The sequence below is a fragment of the Falco rusticolus genome, chromosome 13, assembly GCF_015220075.1.
Source record: "Falco rusticolus isolate bFalRus1 chromosome 13, bFalRus1.pri, whole genome shotgun sequence".
In the NCBI taxonomy this organism is placed as follows: domain Eukaryota; kingdom Metazoa; phylum Chordata; class Aves; order Falconiformes; family Falconidae; genus Falco; species Falco rusticolus.
In genome coordinates this window covers 13,063,432-13,073,835 of record NC_051199.1, presented here as the reverse complement: position 1 = coordinate 13,073,835, position 10,404 = coordinate 13,063,432, and positions in this window count along the sequence as shown.

The window sequence follows — 10,404 nt, the reverse complement described above, 5'->3', positions numbered from 1 at the left end:
CAGCACTGAAGTTACAATAACAACAGAAACATTAAGAAAACAACAAATCTTTTCCATGGTTAACAAAAATAGTCTTTAAAATTGTATTTTGCTGAATTACACACATTCTGTCAGAAAGTAAAAAGACCTCAAAACATTCAGGGAAACCAGAAAAAGAAAACCACCAAATTTGTGTAGGTTTATTATTCATCAAACTCTGTCTTGACCCCAAGTGTAGGATAGGAGATAAACGTGAACAATACTTCATTGTGGAAGCCCACTGTCACGAGTAATGTCACTGACTGCGTGTGATTCGTGTAGGTTGTTCCTGAACACGGTTCAGCTTCACTGCAGCACGCCCGTGCCTCAGCCTGCCTGAAGAACAACACATCTTTGCTCTTGGGGTCCTACTTAATACCGAATTTCTATCCCATTGCTCCTACTGCAATCATTTAAAAGGCTCAAAAACCTGTGTCATTGGGATCGTCTCCTTGCTGAAACCACTGTTAAAGGGTAACAAAACACAAGAAACAGTTCCTACATATTTCACAGGATAAACAGCACTTTTCATCCGTCACAACAGTTAAAACAAGTCTCAGATACTGAAAAAAAGCACTAGTTGTTGAAGGATTTGCATTCCTGCCTGCTGGGTCTTACAGCTGCCACCTAGACAACCGAGTGCAGGCTTGATGCTGTTACGTTTCGAGAATCCCTCACCAGTCCCTCAGAGAACCCACAGATCCACCAACTGTACCTGAAAACCACCGTCCCAGGCTTAGCTGGGCAGGAGGCGAGGCACAGGCCTGCAGCAACAGGACGGCATCAAAAGGAAGAAGTACTGGCAAGCAGAAGGGTTCCAGTTCTTTCGGCATAGTTTCAAAATGGCAAAATTACCTCAGCACCATTGTTTTACAATGCATGAAACCAACACTTCTTTGGTTCAAGTGACCTGTGCAAACTCAAGTTTTCATCCTCTGGGCATTAAAGTCCATGTTACGCAGCAATGACGATACACAAATATTACATTTAAATAATCTATCACAATTTTTCAAATTGTTTTTCATTTTAACTTATTTTTCAAATACTAAATAACAAAAATCCTGTTTAACACCATATTACATGAAAAGCAGCAGACTACATTTTTTCAGCAGCTGCTGATATAAACAAGATGGTTATTTTTAATAAGTGCCACAAGGGCATAAATTTCTGGGCACACTTGGGAGTTAAAAGACATCATATAAAACGAGTAAACTACACGGACAATGGGAAAACATCCCAGCATTCACCTGTGTACAATTTAAGCCTCTGGCTTTCCAGAATGAAGCAGAACAACGTTCCGAGCGCTCAGTAATAGGGCCAGGTTGAGGGCACGGGCCAGAGCAAGTTCCTGCAAGGTGCGTGGGGTGCGGACCCGCCACAGACGGCTCACGGGCTGCACCCCCAGACTGCTCTGTGCCAAAGGGGGGATTTATTTATAAGGGGGGATGGGGAGGGGGGAAGTGGAGCTTCCACAGTTGCCAGCATAAGGCCGCACCTCAGTTAAGCGTTAGGAAAAGCGGTGCTTGCACATTCCTGTATTTCGCTAAGAGGCAGTTCTCGTGCTCTAGTCTACTGCTGCGGAACGGCAGCTGGCGACCAGAGCAGCTGTTACTCCCCTCGCTCCGCTCAGGACACATCCTGCATTTGCCACGTTCCCCTACGTGCCTCTCCCCGCTCCGTTCCCGTGCCAGCACCGGCAGCACGGGAGCAGGAGTCGCGGGGAGCTGGGAACTGCGGGGCCGGGGCCCAGCGCCGCGGCCGCCCCCTCACAGCCCCGGCGCGAAGCCCCCCGTGCTGAGGGAGCCCGCGCGCGCCGCCGCCTCACGCCGCCTCCCCGCGGGCCCAGGCGCGGCTTCGCACCGCCGGCCGCCGCAGGGCGCAGGACACGGCCCGGCCGCCCCCCGGCCCCCCCAGCGACACGCGGGCTCCGGCCTGTCGGGCCGCGCCGCCCGGCCCCGCTCCCTCCACCGGCCGCCCCCGGTACCTGCGGGGCCGCCGCCCATCCCGCGGGGAGGCGCCAGCAGCAGCTCGGGCGGCCCCTCGCCCCCGCCCCGGGGGATAACGGCCGCTGCGCGCGGAGCACCGCCCCGCCCCCCCCGCGGGCCCGGCCCCTCGCAGCTCCGCGGCCGCCGCCGTCCGTCCGGTTTGGCTGGCCTCGACGCGCGCGGGCGGGGGCTGCCGCGTGCCCCCGGGCCCCAGGAGCGCGGCCCCCCGCAGCCGGCCGGGGGCTGCAAACGTGAGCTCGGCCCGGGCAAACCGGAGGGGCCCCGCCCGCCGGAGCCCCCCGCGCGCAAGCACGGACCGCCGCAGGGCGCCCTCCCCCGCGCTGGTCCCGGGCTTCCGCGGGAGGAAAATCGCGCAGGCCGCGGCCGGCAGCGCACGGCTGCGAACCGGAGGGTTCTGTCTCTATTAAATAGCGCGGAAACAGCGGCCGAGCCCCCGCCGCTTCTGAGAGGTGCTTTAATGACGCCCCCTCCCTCGGAGAGCCCCGCAGCAGGGCCGGGGGCTGCCCCGGGGGTCACGCCGCGCCAGGCGGGACGTGCGGAACGCGGGGAGCTGCTCCCACAAAAGCGGCCTCTCCGCGGGGAAGGAAGGTCCGCGCCCCAGCGCAGGCACCGACACGGGCACAACCCCGCCGGGGAGCGCACAGGGGGCCCGTGACATCTGCGTGGGATTAACTGGGGGGGTGATACAGCTAAACACTTAGATCTAACGGGCGGCAAATCTCTGAAGGTGAAAACTATTTTAAGTATGTGGAAAGTTAAAAAAATATATGTACAAACAGCCCTGCGGAATCTGCAGACAAAATCTCCAAGAGGGGAAAAAGATCCAGGGGTTGTTAAAACACCCTTTGAGGAAGACCTTATCTTTTTAAAATTATCATCATCATAACACTAAGATAACATTTTCACATTACCATTACACAGTAATTATTATTGTCACCCAAATCGTACAAGCAGCCGCTATGCCCACTGCTAACACGGTCATTCTGTGTGAGATGGAGACAAGAGCTCCTGGCTGGCGGCGGCCTGGCCAGCCGCTCCGACCCAAGCCCAGGGAAAGCCCAGGATTTTTACGGCTGTCACTACTTTCAAACCACCGTCTCCTTCGATATCTTCTCATCATCTCATTATCATGACTAAAGCCGACTTGGAAACATTCTAGGCTTACAGACTGCATTGGCGCTCTGCCAAGCTCCCACCTACAGATTTCCGACACCGGGCAATATATGAAGACTGACATTAAGGCTGAATCCTGTCTGGGGTCCACCGCCAATGACCGAGTCAACTGTGTCAGAGCGTTCATCAGACCAGTCAGTACCCGTTGGCCCTTGAACAGCACAGGAGGGGCAGGAGCTTTCGCACTGGCAGAGACCTGATTAAGTTTGGACATTAACTGAGGACTCTTCCAGCCCATGTAACTGTACGATTGTGTGTTCCTGAGGTGCTGGTATTGGGCCATCTACCCATTTAAATACAGATGTGCGATTGGCATGGTAACAGTAACTGCAGAGTCCGAAGAATTCTTGCCAGACTCAGACACAGGTCTCACTAATTCATTCCATAGAGTACCGCCCAGTTTCACCTTCGGAAAAATGCATCCATCAGCTGGTGTATTTTATGACTAATAAACTATTCACAGTTAAAACAAATACACTGCACTAAAAGATAACTGTATCCAGATACATCCCATTCTGATTGCTAACGGATATAACCCCTCAAACTGGGAGGGTTTTTCTTGTTTGTATTCAACTAGTTAAACTTGCATTAGAAAAAGATTATAAGACAATACCAGTAAGCAAGAAGACAAAAAAAAAAAAATACAGAAGACTGCCCTTACCAGCGGCCACACTCTTTTAAAAGATACGAAATCAGAAGGTAAGTGGCCCATACGTTGTTCTCAATGCTGCCCAATGCAGTGAAGAAGTACAAGAGCACAGAAACGGAGTGGGCAAACAGGCATTGCTAACCAAGTGAGTCTTGTTTCATGGGTACTGGATTCACACATGCCAGAAAAAGAACGCACACCTACAAGCTTTCAAAGACAACACTACACATTTCCAGAATTATTTTTTTCCTTCTCCATTTACATGCTTTTGTAACTCTACAAAGAAGTAAAAATACTACATAAATTGGCTACCTAGGCATATATTCCCCCTCTGTGCTGAAGCTATGAAAAGTGCTTCAGAAGAGAGAAAACACAAGCCTCCACAGGGCACGTTAGTGTTCAACCGAACTGCTGTGGCTGCTCCTGCATGCAGAAACTCCAAAGACTTTTGCACCTACCTCCATAAACTCCCACTGGTCATTATTAATCACCAGCAACTGTTCAGTCAGTGGAAAAGCTATTAAAGATTCTTAAGAACTGTTTTCACTGTGCTACATATGCTTGTTCTTAAAAGGAGCTTGGTAAGCAGGAAAATACGGAATAAATCTTTAGCGATCCAGAACGAGTTAAGAAGCCTTGTGCCTGAGCTCCCTGCAGACAAGAACAATGTGAAACCTCTGACAAGCCAGGCAGTCGACTCTGGCTCAGCAGATACCAGGAACATGGACTCAAGGGGCAAAGACATCTCACGATTCCAACAGCTATTCATGTCCTAGGGAGATTTCAGAGAGCCCTCTTGTCATGTTTTAAGTCATGGCTGCATTTCTGTTTGTCAGAGTGCATTTGCTAGTTGCACTGCTGAGTTTTCATATGCAAGTCAGCCTACAGCAGTTTCCAGTAATGGCATCTTATGCAATTTCTGACCTACTTTAACGCACTGAGGCACTTGGAAACACGAGATCCACTGCAGCAGCTTTCTGCTTGACTGTGTTACACTGCAGCAGGAAGCAAGTCTTTAGACAACTACATTGATCCCCTAAAATACAGGTGACAAAGAAAATCAGACTTTAATTTTCAACGTATTTTTCAAACCATTAGGAGCATTCAGATCAATCATCATACCTACTATTTTCAGCTGCAGACTGTACACATTATTTCAAAGAGGTCAAACGGTCAAAAATCAGTAAACCGGTACACATACACTGACCTGTGTGCTCTTTCTCAACCTTTCTAGGCTGCAGTTTCCTGCAGAACACCTCGAATCGGGGCTTGTGTGTGTTATAATAATACTACAGGGTTAGCGATACATAGGTCTTTCCTTTTGCCCCACCAGATGGCTACGTTGGAAAAGAAAGCTGTCTGCCAAACATCCTCCCAAACTCTAGCAATAAACAGAAGGTCTCTGAGGAACTAAAGGTCTTACAGAAGAGGATCTTTGATACTCTTCTATCACCTGCTGTTCCACTACCAAATGTGAAAAGCTGGGGAGCTCAACACAGCTACTGAAGGAAAGGCAGCCAATATCAGCATTCCCACCGTTAATCATAACTTATCTTTGAACAGGAGGGGAAGCAGCAAGAAAAAACTGGGATGACTTATCCCTTCATCTTCCTTCTCCCACATGAGAAACAGGACTCTGGTGTAGTGATTTTAAAAGTTACAAGACACATTCTACAGTGTGTGTATTTTGATTTTGTAATCTGTTTAAGGTCACTGACCACAGTTATTTGAGTGCACCCGCAGCCACTTGTCACCACAAACTGTATTAAGAGTTCAAGATCTACAAAGCACTCTTTTTGCAGAACAATCCTGGAAAGTCTTTGTTGGGTTTTTCTTGTCCTCCCCTGATTCTGTGATTAAGACATCAGGAAAGTTTTAAGCATGACTGAAGCAAACGCAATACACACCATCATCTGACTTGTGTACCAGTACACGTCAGTGCTCAGAGCAACTCCCTATTCTGACCTAGTGGTTTTATCGCGTCCTGTATCTTCTTTGGTCATTCCATATCCTGCATTAATGGAATAACGCTCTCTCACCTTGAAAATCTATACTCAGATGTGATTTTGACATTAAAATATCATGTGCATGATACTGTAAAATCTTGGTAAGTGATTATTAATTTAACCCTATAGCACTTTTCCCATGCCTACAAAATAATTAAGTCCTAACTACATCCAGTATTATTCACCGACAACAATTTTACATTGTTTCTTTAACACAGTTACCACTCTTGCCCTGCCATTCCAGTACAATTTGTACCTCACTACTACAGTGCCCCTAATGAGCGATCTTGTACTTCTTGTCTGAAATGCCCTGGCTTTAAGTGAGGATGCTACTTCTCTGTCACATTTAAGGAGTTTTATGTAGTGAAGGTTTTTCTTTACTGTGTTCTGGGTTTGTATCCTTTAAGATAATAAAATCATGAGGTGTTTCAGAATTTACTTGTAAGTTAATGCATCACCTTGAACCTCAATGCAAACCTTTCTACGCCTACCAGCTTCACTCTCATCTTTCATGTGAAATTTAAGTGATAGAAGTCTAGATATATTCTCTCCTAGCTGGAATTTACACTGGGAAAATATATTCCTTTCATCCTGTAAGTGTCACCAGTTTTTCTAAATTTAATCTCTTTTTTTTTCTCTATCATTTTCCAAACTGCGTGGTACATTACACAAAAAGGCTACTAAAAGGCCTAATATGTAATCATATAGCTCTCTAAAAAAGAAAACAAACAAACCAACAAATGAAAAGATTATATTTTACCTCAGATTTTTCTCCTAGCCGTAACGCTGTTGGTTTGCATATAATTCACTTGAGACCTTCCCAACAACCTCTTAACAGCTTCAAAGAAGCTTCCTTATATCCAACCAGGAAATTACAATACGATCCACAGAAACATTACAAACCTTCCCCGTCCCACGGCTGACATGCCCCCAACTTCCAACCAGTCCACATGACATCCTCCCTTTTCTTAACAGCTATTGTGTTACCTTTGGGAAAAAATGTCTCCTTAATCCGCAAGCGTACAGAGCTATCAGTCTAGACCGAGGGAACTACCTACAGGCACGTTTCCCCTCTTTCGGAACATACATCCTCCTGCCAAGACAACTTCCTTTCTCTTCCGTAGCACAAGGGTTGTAAGCCTGAAGACAGAACTGCACTACAACGAACAGGCAAGTCTTGTCAACATGAGTGCAAACTCCTCCAGTCCCAGCCGTAGAGCTGGCCTTGGAGACAGTACTTGCTCGTGGCACACAATGCATATCCATGCACCATCTGCTGAAAAGACATATATATATATAAAACATCAAGTGAAGTAACTTAAGACACTCCCAACCACCTGGAGAAATTTATCTGAATTCAGCTTTACTTTTTCAGAGGTTGATTTATTTTTCTTTTGTTCTCTTACAAAGTCTAGAATCGGATTCAGATCAAGAATCCCATTTCACTTTCTTTAGCAGCTGAACTTCCCTGTACTCTATGGCTCACTGCGCTGGGCTTTAGTCACTTGAACTGCTCAGAGCAGGGGACCAGGGAAGAAGTCTCAGAACCCTCCCAACTTTACACCTGTGGCTACAGGTGGCCTTAAGTGAACAGTTCAATCAACTACTGAGCAGTCAGTCTGCTTAGGGATTTGGTAGGGGAACAACAGGACAAAATAATGAGCTGCTACTACACCTGCCACCTCCAAAAAAGGCAGAGCCACTCATGCAACTTTTCTTATGAGTAGATCAAGATTTGTAACCTTACCTCTGGGTTTGTTTTAAACTAACATTTAAACAAATCGGGCTGAGATCTACTACCACTTCTAAGTAGCGTTTAAATGAAGCCATTTCTAAACCCAAACAAATTTAGAGAGGAACTTACAGAATTACAGATGCTGTGCTAATTCTATGCTAATCTCTCCCTAAACTTAAAAGGCAAAACCAAGTCAGGAGTTAACCAAAAACTATTCGTTACACTAAAACTCACCCAAGCCCTGATGCATTATGCTTCTTCTCATTCACAAGAGCACTTAAAATGTTCAGACAACGTGGTCCTAGTAGCCATTAAAATATTTAAAGTGTTAAGTGTGCATCTGTCCCACCAGTAATTAGGAGTGAAGTGGCAGTTTCTGAAGTTAGGATCTACAGCCACAGCAGGTTTGAGGCACCTTGTTAGGGAAAATAAACCCTGGAAGAGTTATCACTGTAGGGGCTCTCTTCGGTTAGAAAAGTAAGAAACAGCATTAATATGCTCACAAGTCATGTGACATTTGGGTACTGGAAGGACACATTTTTATTCCATACAACTCTAAAGCAAATTCAAAAGGTTGTAATCCTAACACATAATATACACAGCTAAGTATACTTTCTAAAATAAAATACGGGATTGTAACTTTTTTTCAAATACATTGATACCTATCAGCCCTTTTAAGGAATTGTTGCCAAATCCAGATTAAACTGTTAGCAATTCCCTTCAGTTAACGAAAAATCAAAATGAAGCACGGCTTCCACAGCTCCATGCAATACTCACTGTTCAGAGCTGCACCGCACAAAAAGATTTAAGTACATGCTAGTGAACATAACTTTGAAATTTCCTTTATTGGCTTCTTTAGGTGCTTGCCTGAGATTTAAAGAGACAAAAAGAGTCTTACTTTTAGTCATGAATTATGAGAGCTATTTGAGCTAAACAAACTACACAGTGACATGCAAGCTTCCGATAACCCTCATGTTGCACCGATTTTATGTTAAGAAACAGTCACCAAATTAACGGGCTTCAAACTGCAATAACCTGAATTTTTAGCTCAGCCTTTCTCTGATTTTCTTCCCTCCCATTTAGACAGGAAGAAAAACTGTAGAAAGTACCCCACAGAGGAACTTATTCTGATCTTTTGTATTAAAATGCTTCTTCTAACAAGACAATGGCAGTTACTATATGTATTTTAATTGAAGAGCAACTAAGACTACTGTAAAGGCAGATCTCTATGATGGAATCTCTCCCTACAGCACCACTGACTTCATAGTCAGGTAACTTCGTAAAAGGAGTCACATTTTTGGTGTGTAGCCCAACACCTGTAACCAAACAAGCATCAGGACAAAGATTCATGATGTGAAACAGCTGAGGTTAAACGTTACTTCAAGTATTTATACCCCCAGCATAGCTAATACAAGCAAAGCTTCCAATGCAGAAGGGGTATTCTTCCAAAACGAACCGGCAGGAAACCCCCACAGGCATTATTTATTCTTCCCTAAAAGAAAAGGAAAAAAATAAGTACCAAACCAGAAAAACAACTCAGAACTGATGCACAAAGTGGCCTGAACTAAATAAAATTATTATATTCCCCCAGTGTTCAGCACAATGAACATGAGCAAGTACAATGGCCTTTGACCATTTCCAAATTTGCAAACAGCTTGCAGCAAAGGGAAGCCAGAGTTCTGCCTGCTGTGGGTGAAGTTTCTTCTACTGTCAACAGGTACAGAGCTAGATCTGACCTATGGACAAAACTGAACCGCAGCTTCTGAACACATTTATGCCTTGAATAACCTATTAATACAATGCCAAAAAAGATCATCTGTCTAAATTAATACCATCTATCATGAAAGATCTTTTAACGAAATTTCTTCTATAAAAAGTACTAGTTTTCAGGCATACTGACTACAAGCATTAACACAAACTCATTAAAAGGCTTCAATAATTTGACACTAGATTTAGCATGAATGCTGATGTGATTTAACAAGTTGCCTAGCTAGCAAGAAGATGAATGTTTCAATAGCAGGGAAGTCAAAGCTCTAAATAATTGCAAAAAATAAACTTAAAATTGAAGCTTCAAGCATTCTGAGGCTCGGAAATTCATACTTGGAGCTGCCAACATACCCTTAGTATCTAAATCTAGCATTTTCCAGTTAAACCTTAAAACAATTAAGATGTTTTTCTCCATCATGAGACATTTCATTTTGTAAGATGACCAAAGTGTACTCTCTGAACGTTTAAGTATGCAAAACTTCACATTCAGCTTAAAGCTCATGTCATTCAAAAGTGATGATGAATAAGCTTCAGAGAGAGGTAGAAAAAGTCCTGAAATAGGGGAAATCCAGGTTCAGCACCAGGTTCCCAAAAAGACCGCACTTAAAATGTTGTAGGAAATCAGTTAGCAGGGCTTGGCGCAGAGAAATGTATTTTTCCTTTCCAAATCTCCCCCCGAGAGGCAGGGTGCAGGTGATTAAAAAACCCACACATACCCCAACTCTTGTTTGTATTTCTATACTGATTCACAGCTCCTCTAGTCTACAACACTTCCTTCTACTCTTCATTTGCATTGAGATTTTTTCTTTTTCTCTCTACTGTTTGGGAACTACTACAGAAGACATATCTGTACAAAAGGAAAGACTGTCTTTGTGTTCAATACTAGTGTCCTAGAAGCAGCATCATCCCCAGCAGGAAGAAAGTGCAGGTCAGTGATCTGTCTTCAAGGAACCATCTTAGCTACTGCATGATCAATGTAAATAAAACCTTCAGCTAATTTCGTCTCTTAACAATCTTCTCTTCAGCTTCCCCTCTAACCCTGTGTGTGTG